This window comes from Colobus angolensis, unplaced genomic scaffold (genome assembly GCF_000951035.1).
Source record: "Colobus angolensis palliatus isolate OR3802 unplaced genomic scaffold, Cang.pa_1.0 Scaffold413, whole genome shotgun sequence".
Taxonomy (NCBI): Eukaryota; Metazoa; Chordata; class Mammalia; order Primates; family Cercopithecidae; genus Colobus; species Colobus angolensis.
The window spans coordinates 896786-909925 of record NW_012117522.1 but is presented as its reverse complement, the minus strand read 5'-3'; the positions used below and the strand labels follow the sequence as shown (position 1 = coordinate 909925).

At 42.4% G+C, this 13140-nt stretch overlaps 1 protein-coding gene and 1 long non-coding RNA gene across 2 annotated transcripts in view; one reads left to right on the top strand and one right to left on the bottom strand.

Moving 5' to 3' along the window:
* Positions 1 to 13140, top strand: part of BRE (brain and reproductive organ-expressed (TNFRSF1A modulator)) — a 457102-nt gene that overhangs the window by 422834 nt on the left and 21128 nt on the right. The window lies entirely within an intron of this gene.
* On the bottom strand, positions 3182 to 6047 carry LOC105521938. Its single transcript, XR_001003365.1, has 3 exons — positions 5865 to 6047; positions 5512 to 5554; positions 3182 to 5065 (listed from the first exon to the last, which is right to left on the bottom strand). It is a non-coding gene; the product is annotated as an uncharacterized LOC105521938 (long non-coding RNA).

The window sequence follows — 13140 nt, the reverse complement described above, 5'->3', positions numbered from 1 at the left end:
AAAAAATATTTTCTAGTTGTTTGTTGCTGGTATATAGGAATACAAATGATTTTTCTATATTGACATGGCGTCCTGTGACATTGCTAAATTCACTTATTACTACTAAAGTCTAATAGTTTTTTTATAGATTTCTTATAATTTTTTTTCTTTTTTTGGAGACAGAGTCCCACTCTGTCACCCAGTCTGGAGTGCAGTGGCGTGATCTTGGCCCACTGCAACCTCCGCCTCCCAGGTTCTAGCAATTCTCCTGCCTCAGCCTCCTGAGTGGCTGGGACTACAGGCACACGCTGCCACACCAGGCTAATTTTTTGTATTTTTTTTTTTTAGTAGAGATGGAGTTTTACCATGTTGCCCAGGCTGGTGTCAAACTCTGAGCTCTGGCAATCTACCTGCCTTGACCTCCCAAAGTGCTAGGATTACAGGCATGAGCCACTACACCCAGCCTATAATTTCTTACATAAATAGTCACCCCTTATGCTAACAGCTTTACTTCTTTCTTTCCAATCTTTATGTTTTTCTATTTCTTTTTCCACCTACTTGCACTGAAAAGGATCTCCAGTACAGTTTTTTACATAAGTGATAAGAGCAGAATCTAGCTGTATATTTCTCTATTAAGGTTGATGTTGAGGTTTTACATAGATGTCTTTATCAAAGAAATTCTTGTGTTACTACTTTGCTAAGAGGTTTTTTTTTTTTTTATCGTGAATGGGTGTTGAATTCTATAGATTGCTTTTACTGCATCTTTTGACATTGACATAATCGTGTGCTTTTTCTTTATTCTGTTAGTGTGAATTACATTATTTAGTTTTTGCTTGTTGAACCAACCTTGCATTCCAAAGATAAACCCTTCTCAGTCACGATTTTATCCTTTTTTTATATTATTAAATTTGATTTGCTAAAATTTTAAGATTTTTACATCTACATTTATGAATAATATTGGTCTAAAATTTCTTTTCTCGTGTTTGTCCTTGTCAGGTCTTTGGTATCAGTACTATGCTGGCTTCATTAAATAAACTGGAAAGTATTCCTTCTTCCCTTGTTTTCTGAAAGAGTTTGTGCAGATTTCTTCCTTGTTTTCTGAAAGAGTTTGTGCAGATTTAGTATTATTTCTTTCCAAATGTTTGGTAGGGTTTCCTTTGTGCGAAAAATACTTAGTGTCTTTACTAAATGTAGGGATATTCAGATTGTTGTATTTCTTCTTGTGTTCATTTTAGCAAGCTAGGTTTTTAAATAAGAAATTGATCCATCATGTCTAAGTTGTCAAAGTGATTGGCAGTACACGGTTTCTAATGTCTTCCTTTTCAAGTTTCTTAGAGTAGAAGCTTAGGTCACTGATTTTAATCCTTTTTATTTTTTTAATATAAAATTACTCTCTACAGATTGCTTAAGCTGCATTCCACACAGTTTTGTATGTTGTTTTTCATTATTATTTTATTAGAAATATTTTCTGATTTCCCTTGTGATTTCTTCTTGAACCATGGGTTATTTATAATTGTGCTTCTTGAATTTCAAGTGTTTAGAAAGATTTTTCTAAATATCTTATTGTTATTGATTTATAATTTAATTTGATTTTGGTCAGAGATCATAACCTGTATGATTTCAAGCCTTTGGAATTTGTTGAGAATTGTTTTGTAGAGCAGCATGTGGTCTATCTTGATAAATATTCCATGTAAATCTGAAAAGAATGTGTGTCCTGCAGTTTTGGGGTATAGTGTTCTATATATACATTAACTAAGTCAAATTACTTGTTAGTGTTATTCAAATCTTTTAGCTCTTTACCGGTTTTTTATGTCTATTATATCAGTTATTAAAATGAGGTATTAACATTTTCACCTGTGGGGTTTTGGATTTGTCTGTTCCTCCCCTTAGTTCTGCTAATTTTTGCTTTTTATATCTTAAAGGTTTATTTTTAGATACATATTTAGAATTGTTAGGTCTTCTTAATAAATTGGTCCTTCTATCATTATGAGATGACTCTTTATTTCTGGCATTATTCTTTGACTTGAAATCTGCTTCATTTGATATTAAAATTGTTACACCAGCTTTCTTCTGTGTATTTTTTGCATGGTATATATTTTTTTCATCCTTTCTTTATCCTATCTGTGTCTTTATATTTGAAGAAAACCCTTTGTAGACCTTGAGTTTTTTTTAATGTAGTCTTAACATGTCTACCTTTCAATTGGTGTATTTCTTTTTTTTTTTTTTTTGAGATGGAGTCTCACTCTGTTGCCCAGACTGGAGTGCAGTGGCGTGACCTCGGCTCAACACAACCTCCACTCATGGCAACCTCCTTCTCCTGGGTTCAAGCAATTCCCTTGCCTCAGCCTCCTGATTAGCTGGGATTACAGGCTCACGCCACTATCACCTGGCTAATTTTTGTATTTTTAGTAGAGACGGGGTTTCACCATGTTGGTCAGGCTGGTCTCGAACTCCTGACCTCGTGATCCACCTGCCTCGGCCACCCAAAGTACTGGGATTAGATGCATGAGCCACTGTGCCTGGCCTTTTTTTTTTTTTTGAGACAGAGTCTTATTCTGTCACCCAGGCCAGAGTGCAGTGGCGTGATCTTGGCTCACTGCAACCTCCGCCTCCCGGGTTCAAGTGATTCTGCTGCCTCAGCCTCCCGAGTAGCTGGGACTATAGGCACACACCACCACACCTGGCTATTTTTTGTATTTTTAGTAGAGACGGGGTTTTGCCATATTGGCCAGGCTGGTCTCAAACTCCTGACCTCAAGTGATCCACCGACCTTGGCCTCCCAAAATACTGGGCTTACAGGCATGAGCCACCGCACCTGGCCTTAACTGGAGTATTTCGTTTATTTATACATGTAATATAAATAATAAGCTTACTGGGTTTAAGCCCTACAGTCTTGCTATTCGTATTTTCGGTTTGGGGGGTTTTTTAGTCCACTATTCTTTTCTTCCTGTATTCATTCAGTTTATTCAAGTATTTTTTAGTTTACCATTTTCTCTTTTGTTGGTGTGTTAGCTATATTTCCTTGTGTATTTTAGTCATTTATACACTAAAAATACACCCTTAACTTATCACAGCCTACCATGAATTAATATTATAATGCTTCCTGTATAAACAGTGTAGTCATCTGTATACCTTCTATTTACTTTTGTGCTATCATATTCACACACTTTCAGTCTTCGTATTTTATGAATTCCACAATACGTTGTTATTACTTTGGCTTTTAATAGTCAACTACCTTTTAAAGAATGCAAGAAAAAAAATTACATTCCATCTTATTCTGTAGTTTTTCAATAAATGTAATAAAGAATCATTTCCTCTCCAAAAAAAAAAAAAAAAACTATTTAAAATGACTTCCAAACAAGCCATCAAAGTGATTATATCCAACTTATAGGCAGAGGATATTGAAATTGGCAGTCATCAAGAAAAGAAAACGATGCCTACATGACATCCAGGTGCCTCTATCTGCCCTGGTGGACTTCTTTCACAGTGGCCCTCACACACTTTTATGGGATCATCAACTGCAGCCCTTCAAGGGTTGTAATGCAGAAATTCTAAGTACACCTCATACAGATTACAAAAACTGAGGCTCAGAGTGATTAATTGACTTGCCCAAGGGCACACAGCTGGCTTCTAGGGGAGTGAGGGTTCAACATAGGTCCTCATTTTCACATGATGGCACCAAAAGTGAAAAAAGAAGTTCTTGCCCTCCCAAAGCTGAATCCAAAGCAAACGCTTTGAAGGCCAGGAAGGCAGTGCTTAAAGATGTCCACAGCCACAAAAAGAAGATCCAATCCACACATGACCCACCTTCCGGTGGCCCAAGACAGTGTGGCTCTGGAGGCAGCTGAAATATCCTTGGAAAAGCACTCCCAGGAGAAGCAAGCTTGAGCAATAATTCATCATCAGGTTCCCCAAGCACTGAGTCAGCCGTGAAGAAGATAGAAGACAACAACACAACTTGGGTCCATTGTGGATGTCAAAACCCACAAGCACCAGATCAAACAGGCTGTGAAGAAGCTCAGTGACAGTGATGTGGCCAAAGCCTACACCCTGATCAGGCCTGATGGAGAGAACAAGGCATATTGGGATCATCTAAACTGAATCCAGCTAGTTAATTCTAAATATATATCTTTTCACCATTTAAAACAAAAACAAAAACATAGGTCCTCTGACCCTTCTGCACATCCACATCCAGGCAGACAGAAACAGTTCCATACTCTTTTTACCATGTGTCTGAGGCTCTCTCCTCATACAGAGAGGAAATGCATGAGGCAATGAAGAGCACTGACCATAAAGTCAAGACATAGCTGGGTTTAAACCTGTCTCTGCCACTCACAGGCTCTGTGACTTTGGGCAAATTCCTAATTTCCCTGAGTCTTTCTTTCCTTGTCTATAAAATGGTGAAGCCTACTTCAGAGGGTTATGATGGGTATCACCTGGGATGTATGATTTTCTGTGTTGCTAATTTAAAAATTATCATAAATTAACTATTTTAAAACACCCCTAATTATTAATCTCACAGTTTCTGTGGGTTAGGAGTCCCGCACAAGACGCCTGGGTTCTCGGTTCAGGGTTTTAGGCAACTAAAATCAAGGCTTTGTCTGGGGCTGCGATCTCACCCCTGAAGCTTACGCTTCTCCTTCAGGCTCTTTCAGTATGTTGGCAGAGTTCAGTTCCTTGTGGTTGTAGGACTGAGGCCCCTGTTACCTTGCCACCGTCAACTGGAGACCACCCTCAGCAACTAGAGGCTGCGTGCGTCCTCTGCCATGTGGTCCCCTCCATTTTCAAGCCAGTAGTGGTGGATCAGATCCCTCTTATATTTTGAATGTCTGCCTTCGTGTCTCTTCTGCTAGTCACAGATTTAAGGGCTACCCATCTTAAAGTCATCTGTGCCATGTAACAAAACCTGTTTACCAGAATGAAATCCATCATATTCACAATCCTGGGGATTACACAGAGGATGGAGAATCTTGGGGGTCATGTTAGAATTCTGCCTACTACATGGGATAATGTCAGTGAATTGTCCAGCATAAGGTCTAGTATATGGTAAGAATTTGATCATTTTTAGCTATCAGCAGCAACATCCCTAGAGAAAAACGGAGATTTTTAAATTAAAAACAGAGTCAATATTGGTACCATCATATGTACCCCAGTAAACAGTCCCTTAACCTTGGTGACTTGGCTAGCTCCCAAAGTTTAAGGCCACCCCATTAATGGACTGTCATCCCCTGTGGTTGTATCACCTTGGTACCAGCACAACCAGCTGAAAAGTGGAAAAATTCCAATTCCATCCTTGCTTAGTCTACGTAAAACCAAACATTACTTTTAAAAAATTTAAAAAGGCTCACACCTGTAATTCCAACACTTTGGGAGGCTGAGGTGGGCAGATCAGGAGGTCAGGAGATTGAGACCATCCTGGCTAACACAGTGAAACTCCATCTCTACTAAAAATACAAAAAAATTAGCCAGGCGTGGTGCGGGCGCCTGTAGTCCCAGCTACTCTGGACTGGGTTCCCGCATGAGCAAGCTCACCAGTCCCTCCTGGGCCTTTTCCTCATGGGGTTTAGAAGTAGAGCTGTGAAGAGAAAAGCAAATCATCTAAATAACATGGAATTATTGGATCCTTGAACTCTCAAAGAGAATTCCTTTGAAAAGTATCTTAAAGGGGTTTGGTTTGTTTTTCCTTACAGAAGAGAGAGCAACAGAGATGGGGAGGAATCAAGCTCTGCCTGACATCCAGGCATCCTCTCCAAATTGCGTAGGTCAGTGAGAACGTGTTATTTATTAGAACCTGACATCTGTTGCAGTGAAATGATAAGCTCCATTAAAAAGCCTGGCCATCAATTACTGCTAATACAGCCCTCATCCCAGAGGAAGCCACTCACCATCCTCTCAGCCTGTGCAGATCAGGCTGCACCAGGCACGGAGTGTTTACAGCCCAGCTGAGCCTCCTGGCTCCCCTGGGGGAGGGGCAGCAGGTAAATCCCTTCTGCAGGTCCCCTCAGGCCATCTCTTCCTAGGCCCTCCATCTGTATTCCTTTGGTTCCCCTGGAAGCTTCTCTGAGAGCTGTTTTAAAGACTGCACTCCCTGTTCATCCTGCTTTCTCAGTGGAAAACAGTTAGGGCTTTTGTTCTGGCTTCAGTCACACGAGCCAGAAGAAGCTACGCTGAACTCCGCTTATCGCTTATCAGGATAGTCACACAGAAAGAGTAACTGGGCTGGGCGTGGTCGCTCACGCCTGTAATCCCAGTACTTTGGGAGTCAGTCCAAGGCAGGTGGATCACCTTAGGTCAGGAATTCAAGACCAGCCTGGGCTACATGGTGAAACCCCGTCTCTACTAAAAATACAAAAATTAGCCAGGCATGATGGTGGACGCCTGTAATCCCAACTACTCAGGAGACTGAGGCAGGAGAATCACTTGAACCGCGGAGGCAGAGCTTGCAGTGAGCCAAGATCATGCCACTGCACTTCTGCCAGGGTGACAGAGCAAGACCCTGTCTGAAAAATAAAAAATTAAAAAAAAAAAAAAAGAGCAACTGGAAGGTCAGCACATCTTTGTCAGGAAAATTAACTTAGTTGTGCCCTTTCAGGAATAATTGAGTGTTCAGGCTTGGGTTCCAATTACCCCGCCAGCCACTGGGGAAGTGTTTGGGATCACCAAGGACAGCGACTTCCTTGCTTGTGAGTTAGGGTCACGTATTCTCTTTCCTGGAAAAATAGACAGATGCCCTATAGAGTCAGAAAGGAAAGGGTAGAGGAGCTGGTTTGGGATTTTTCTAATAAATCATAGTAGGAACATATGCTATTAATGGAATCAGAGTTCCTTTTGAACAGTTGGGGGAAGAAACATACAGTAAGTCAAGAAAAAGCAAAGGATAATGGCCTGGGAGTCAAGTGACCTGAGTCTCATCTAGGGACCATTATTAATTTCCTGTGCGATCATGGGAAAGACACGTCACCTTTTTGGATTTCAGTACCCTCCTCTGAAAGTACTGGGCCAGTACCCACCTGGTAATCACTAAGCTCTAATATATTTCTGGAATTTTAAGTGAAAATTGTTTAAGGTAACTGAGCATACTTTTTTATTCATGTTGAGAAACTTCCATCTCTGTTGCCAGAGGTCAGACACAAATTGAAAACATTACTAAATGGAATTAAGTACATCATGTACGTGATACTTTTTTGTACAGCTCGTATCTGATATTTATAGAACACTTCAGTTGCAGAACGTGCACACATATGCCCTGAACACACACCCAGTAAAATAATTCTAGATGCAATGCATTTTCAGATGTCAAGTTAAAACAGCTTCTTGGGAATTAGGCTTGACTGTTCAGATATGTGTGTTAGTTTCTGACAGGTGCCGCCAGGGCTGCTCAGGGCTGTCATGTGTGTTGTGGGGTCCAGCCAAGGCAGGAGGGCCAAGCCGCTTGTTTCTCTCACTTCTCATTAAGGCATGAATTCTAGAAAAAAGGGAAGCATCAACGAACAGTCAGGATTGTCCATTGTGTGCATATCATAATGACAAGCAGAGGCCTTGCTTCTGCAGAAACAAGATTCTGTCTTATCTTTTGTCAGATCATTCAGAACAAGGGCCACCTGTGAAAATGAACTAGATTCATGCCTTATTAAAGTAGAGGATTTACAGAGGTGAGCAAAAATAGGAGGCAGGTACCATCCAGCTCACTATATACAGAATATGTACAAAGCACTGGAGTCTACCACACACACGTACACACACATATTTTGAAAAGCCCCAACTCAAAGCCTACTGATTGATTTCTGGAATGGTCTATCACTCTTGGAGATTCCATTCTGACAATGAGGCTATCCATGGCATTAACTACTCAGAAGACTGAGTACAACTCAGAATTGCAAAGCAGGAAGTTATATGGTTCTTCTAAAAATCAAAACCAAAATTTAGAAAACTCACTGGGGCAGTTACCTCTACTCCACTGTCCTGCAAAATCCACAACCAACAGCAGAGATAAGTTGGGTGACTAAGCAGGAATGCACCCTAGGAAGCTAAGTGTGACAGTGGGGGCCAGGCACAGAACATGGAACGTGGAAGGAACCTTCAAGATCATGTCGTGCGGCCAGGTCTAAATATGGTAAACGTTAACCATTGTGACAGACATTCAATGAGATAATCGATATAGACCTTTAAGCAGGGCGATTGGCCTAGAGTTGACTTTCAGTTCATCATTTTCATTTCCTAGAAAAATTTGTGCAAGGCATACAGTACCAAGATTAGAACCTTATGCCCCTGATTACTGGTCCAAAGCCCAGCCCAAGCCACCTCTGACCTCCTACCTTTCCCCTCTTTCCTGCTCCCTTGCTCACAGGAACAGCACAGAGCTGTCAAGGGCAGGAGTTTAGCCTGCACCATGTACCCATCCACCTACCATGGAGTGGCCTGACATGGGCACCTTCTTCCTAGTGGCTCACCCAGGAGGCTGACGGCCTCTGTGTCCATGGGGAAAACCCAGGGTGTTTGTGAGCAGCAATAGCTCTGCTGAGAGTCTAAAAACCAAGTACTTTTAAGAGAAGGTAACCTGCTCCTGTGGCCAAACTTATTACTAGCGTCTATGGGCAAAAGAGAAGAAGGAGTATTGTAATGGAACACGCCAAAGGAAAGACATCACTTTACTGCTGCCTCCAAAGCAGCAGGGAGGCTGCGCATTGAGAAGAGGACAGAAAATTCCAGTGACTCCTATTTTCCCAGACAGACAGAACCCCTGGCACTTAGTCATGCCTAATGGAAAATCTATGCCAAGAAAGCAGAAGTGGGGTGGGGGTGAGCTAGGGTAGTCTGTAATCCAAAGTCACTTCTGAGGAAAAAAAGTAGTTTGTCTCCTTGTGTGCCATGGGTGGGCAGGGCCTTGGCCCTCGGAAGAACAGGCTTTACAGCAGCCATGATTGTAAGAATTGGGCAGAACAGTGGTTTCCTCAAGTTGATCCAGAAGCAGCTAGTAAGCCTACAGTCTGTGTGTAGCTGCAGTTAAGTTACTGCTCAGTCTCTTCAGCAAACGTGTAAGAGCTCACTATATACAGAATATGTACAAAGCACTGAAGACTAACACACACACACACACATTTTGAAGAGCACCGACTCAAAGCCTGCTGATTGATTTCTGGAATGGTCCATCACTGCTTGAGATTACATTCTGACAGTGAGGCTGTCCATGGCATTAACTACTCGGTAGACTGAGTACAGTCCGAATGGCAAAGCAGAAAGCTATGTAGTTCTTCTAACAATCAAAATCAAAATGTAGAAAACCCCAATTTTGCATTATTGATCATTTGGGGGACTGGATAAGCCTTAAACTGTCATTATTCCAGGTATCCAGAAAAGTGAGCATTACAGGAACATGCATATAAAGGCAAGACCACATATTTTCTCAAAATAAACGATGGGATACCCAATCTCTCCTGATCACCTTATAGACAATAATAATTTTAAAATGTATTGAATAATTACAATACACCAGCATAGCTCTAAGTGCTTTATGTTTTTTAATTTCTGTAATTCTCGTAACAACCCTATGAGCTAGGTCCTGCTATTACACCTGTTTCACAGATTATGAAGTTGAGGCCCTGCAAAAGGAAGTGATGTGTTCAAGGTCACAGAGTAACTTAGTGTAGGAACTGAGCATATACCTTGGCTTTCCAAGCTTTTAGGTTGGTTTCATACTATACCACCTCTTTTCCTCAGATTAATGGTCTGAGTTATCCCAAATTTACCAGGCAGCTAAGCTCAGCTCTCTGTTTAGAACTGCAGGGTTTAGGCTGTTTGCCTTGGTTGACACTCGGGTTTGGCATGCCCCAGTGTGGATTTGTGGTGGCTAACATTTAATTAGATTTTACCCAGATCACTAGCCTAGATCACTTTTCCCATTCATTCATTCAGCAAATATTTATTGAATTCAAAGTAGGTGTTAGATACGATGTTAAGTGATATGTAAGATACAGTCCCTGCTTTCAGTGAACTAGAGGAGGGATGAGAATTGCACATAGATTCTTCTCTTTAAGGTGGTAATGTGCACTAGGAGTCAAGGAGAAGAGGTTATGTCTGTTTCCTGAGACCTAGGAAGCTGCAATTGGAGGCTGGGTAGGATTTGATGTGCAGAGAGGGGAGGACACTCGTCCAGAGGAAACAGAGTGCACAGAGTCCCAGAAGATGGGAAGCATGGGGGTTTCGGGAGGTATGCCAGTGTCTGCTGAAGACAAGAGCAGTAGATAAGGCAGGAAAGAAAAGAAAAGAAAAGAGAAAAGAAGGAAGGGAGGGAGGGAAAAGAAAGGAAACAGAGAGAAGGAGAGAGAGAAAGAGAAAGAAAAAAGGAAAGGAAGGAAGGAAGGAAAGAGGAAGAAAGGGAGGGAAGGAAGGGAGGAATGAGAGGAGAGGGAGGGAAGAGGAGATATGCAGGGTACAGAGAACATGCCCTCTGGAATCAGACCGGCTGGAATTCAAGTCCTTATTCAGCCACTTTCTAGTAGGGTTGGTTGGTTGGTTGGTTGGTTGGTTGGTTGGTTGGTTTTTAAATCTCTGTGGGCCTTGATTTTCTCACAGAGGATTGTGTTAAATGCCGAAATGATTGTAAAATGCCTGGCATATTGTTGGTGTTCACCATGCTAAAACATTTTATCTTTTTTTTTTTTCTGTAGGCAATAAGGCATTTCTTTGTGTGTGTGGTGGCGTTGTGTTTTGTTGTTTGTTTGTTTGTTTCTTTTTAGAGACAGGGTCTCACTGTGTTGCCAGCTGGAGTACAGTGGTGCAATCATAGCTCACTGCAGACTTGAACTCCTGGGCTCAAGCGATCCTCCCACCTCAGCCTCCCAAGTAACCAGGGTTGCAGGTCCATACAACAGCACTGGGCTAATTTGGTTGTTTTTTTTTTTTTAGAGATGGAGTCTCACTATGTTGCCCAGGCTGGTCTTTAACTCCTGGGCTCAATCAATCCTCCCATGTCAACCTCACAAAGTGCAGGGATTACAGGCATAAGCAACCTCACCCAGCCAGGTTTTTTGTAAGTTTACAGATTGCATATTGGTATAATGATCTGCTGTGGTGTTGATATGTAAATCATAATAGATCCTTCTTGGCCTTGGAAATATTAATAAACACAGTTAAAAACTAAGGGTCACACTCATGGAACACTGTAAAGGAATATTTGGCTTGGGTTCTTTCACCCCTTCTTTGCCACCTCAATGCCCAGGGCTTTTAGAGATCCCACTCTGGATCTTCAGTTAGAATTGCCAGATTTAGCAATTAAAAATGCAACATGTCCAGTTACACTTAAATTTCAAATAAACAACAAATAATTTAGCATGAGTATGCCCCATGCAGTATTTAGGACATACGTATACTAAAAAGTCGTTTATCTGACATTCAGATTTAACTAGGCATCCTGTATTGAGGGGCAGGTCAGGAATCTGCCAGAACAAACCTGTTCCCCATATTTGGGGAAGGAGGCTCACCTGCCTGCTAGCCTTGTCTCTCAGGTGATAAAGGCTCCACGCAACAGACTTTGAGCAGGGCCTTCCAATCACTTCCTAAGCAGAGACATCAAATCTGATGGGTCCCACTGTGCATGTTTTGGAGTGTGAGTGGGGGTGGGAATGGAGGTGGGAGTGGGGGTGGGAATGGGGGTGAAGCAAGGAAGAATGTCTTGCCCCAGCCTTCACATATCCTCAGCCCCCTCTGTCTGGGCAAGAACATGCATCAGCCTTTCCCTCCTCCAACTTAAAGGCTTTATGGGGGATTTTCTTTGCTTTCTTCAGAACATTCCCACAGACAATCGGTAGAATGAAGACAGCCTTTGTGGTCTGAGAACGTGTCTCATAGAATACGAGCACATCTCAGGGCAGAGCATCCTCTTCCGGTTTCTTCCAGGAACATCGCTCACAGCGGGAACTTGAGTTGTCCCTTGTGGGGAGATACGTGTGCGAGTGACTTCACACAGCCATCCACACGTGATGGTAATGACTCAGTGCGCTGTGCCCTGGCAATCTGAGGATCATGATATCGGAGCTAGAAAGATAATCCAGCTGCTTCACTTTAGAAATGAAACAAGGGAGAATTCTGCCCAAGGTCACAGATTTTGAGTCTGAACTCAGATCGAGGTGTCTGTCTACTACTTTGGGCTCTCCAATAATAGCTCAGGGGATCGGAGAATTCTCAGCACCCTTGTTGGTTGATTTCTGGTTATTTTCACTGAATTACCCGATGAGTATCCCCCAGACCCCCGCTTGGCTGCGTGTCCTCTGGCACTGCCATGCTCAGCTTTATGCTTTGACCCTCGTCTCCTAAAAGCGAGCAGGACCACTGCTGCTAGGAGCCAGTGGCACTTTCTCTACCAGCCTACTCATGGCTGTCCCCATTAGTGCCTCCTCACTGCTTTCTTTGCCCCACCCTGACCAAGCGTCCTGCAGTTGAGATGGAAAAATCCAATTCAGAGCAGATAGCTTTTCACCTCGGTTTCAGGGGAATAATTCATCCACGTAACATGAGGTAAAAATTAAAACAAAGCAGGGCGTAGGTTCAAGCAGAATAGCACCCTTGGGCTTAAGAGTGACTTTGACCTATTCCTCCCAGACTAGAAAAATTATCTGGCTGCCAGAGAGTTCTTAGAGGAATCACTTTGTTCAATGGTGTCACTGGCAAGGTGGTATTAACCTTAAGACCAGCTTTATCTGAACACTGAAGGCAAACCTGACTGTGCAGGCAGGGCCAGCCCACATGGAAGCCCAGGGCAGCGATCATGGGATCTTCCACTCTTTTTATTTTCTTATTCTTGCCACAACCTGTCATGAGACCAAGAAAACTTGTTTTGAAAATGCTTGACAGCCAAAACAACCTGTTCTCAGCCCTGGATGAGAGGGCTTGTCCTCTCTGACCACTTACGTACTGTTAGAGGTTTGACTAGCTGCTGACTGGAAAACATGAATTTGCTGTTTTCTTCTCGTATTGTTCACAGACAAGTGCCAGTGACTTTCCAGTTCCTGTTTCCCAGCCTTTTCTTCACCAGAGACATTTTAAGATTGTGCCTGAGTCTAACTGATGGGTGAACAGTAGCAGCATACACTTAGAGGCTGTAACCGATGGTTAGATCTCTGCAGGCTGAGCTGGATATGTAGGTTGTCTTTCCAGTCCCATTTG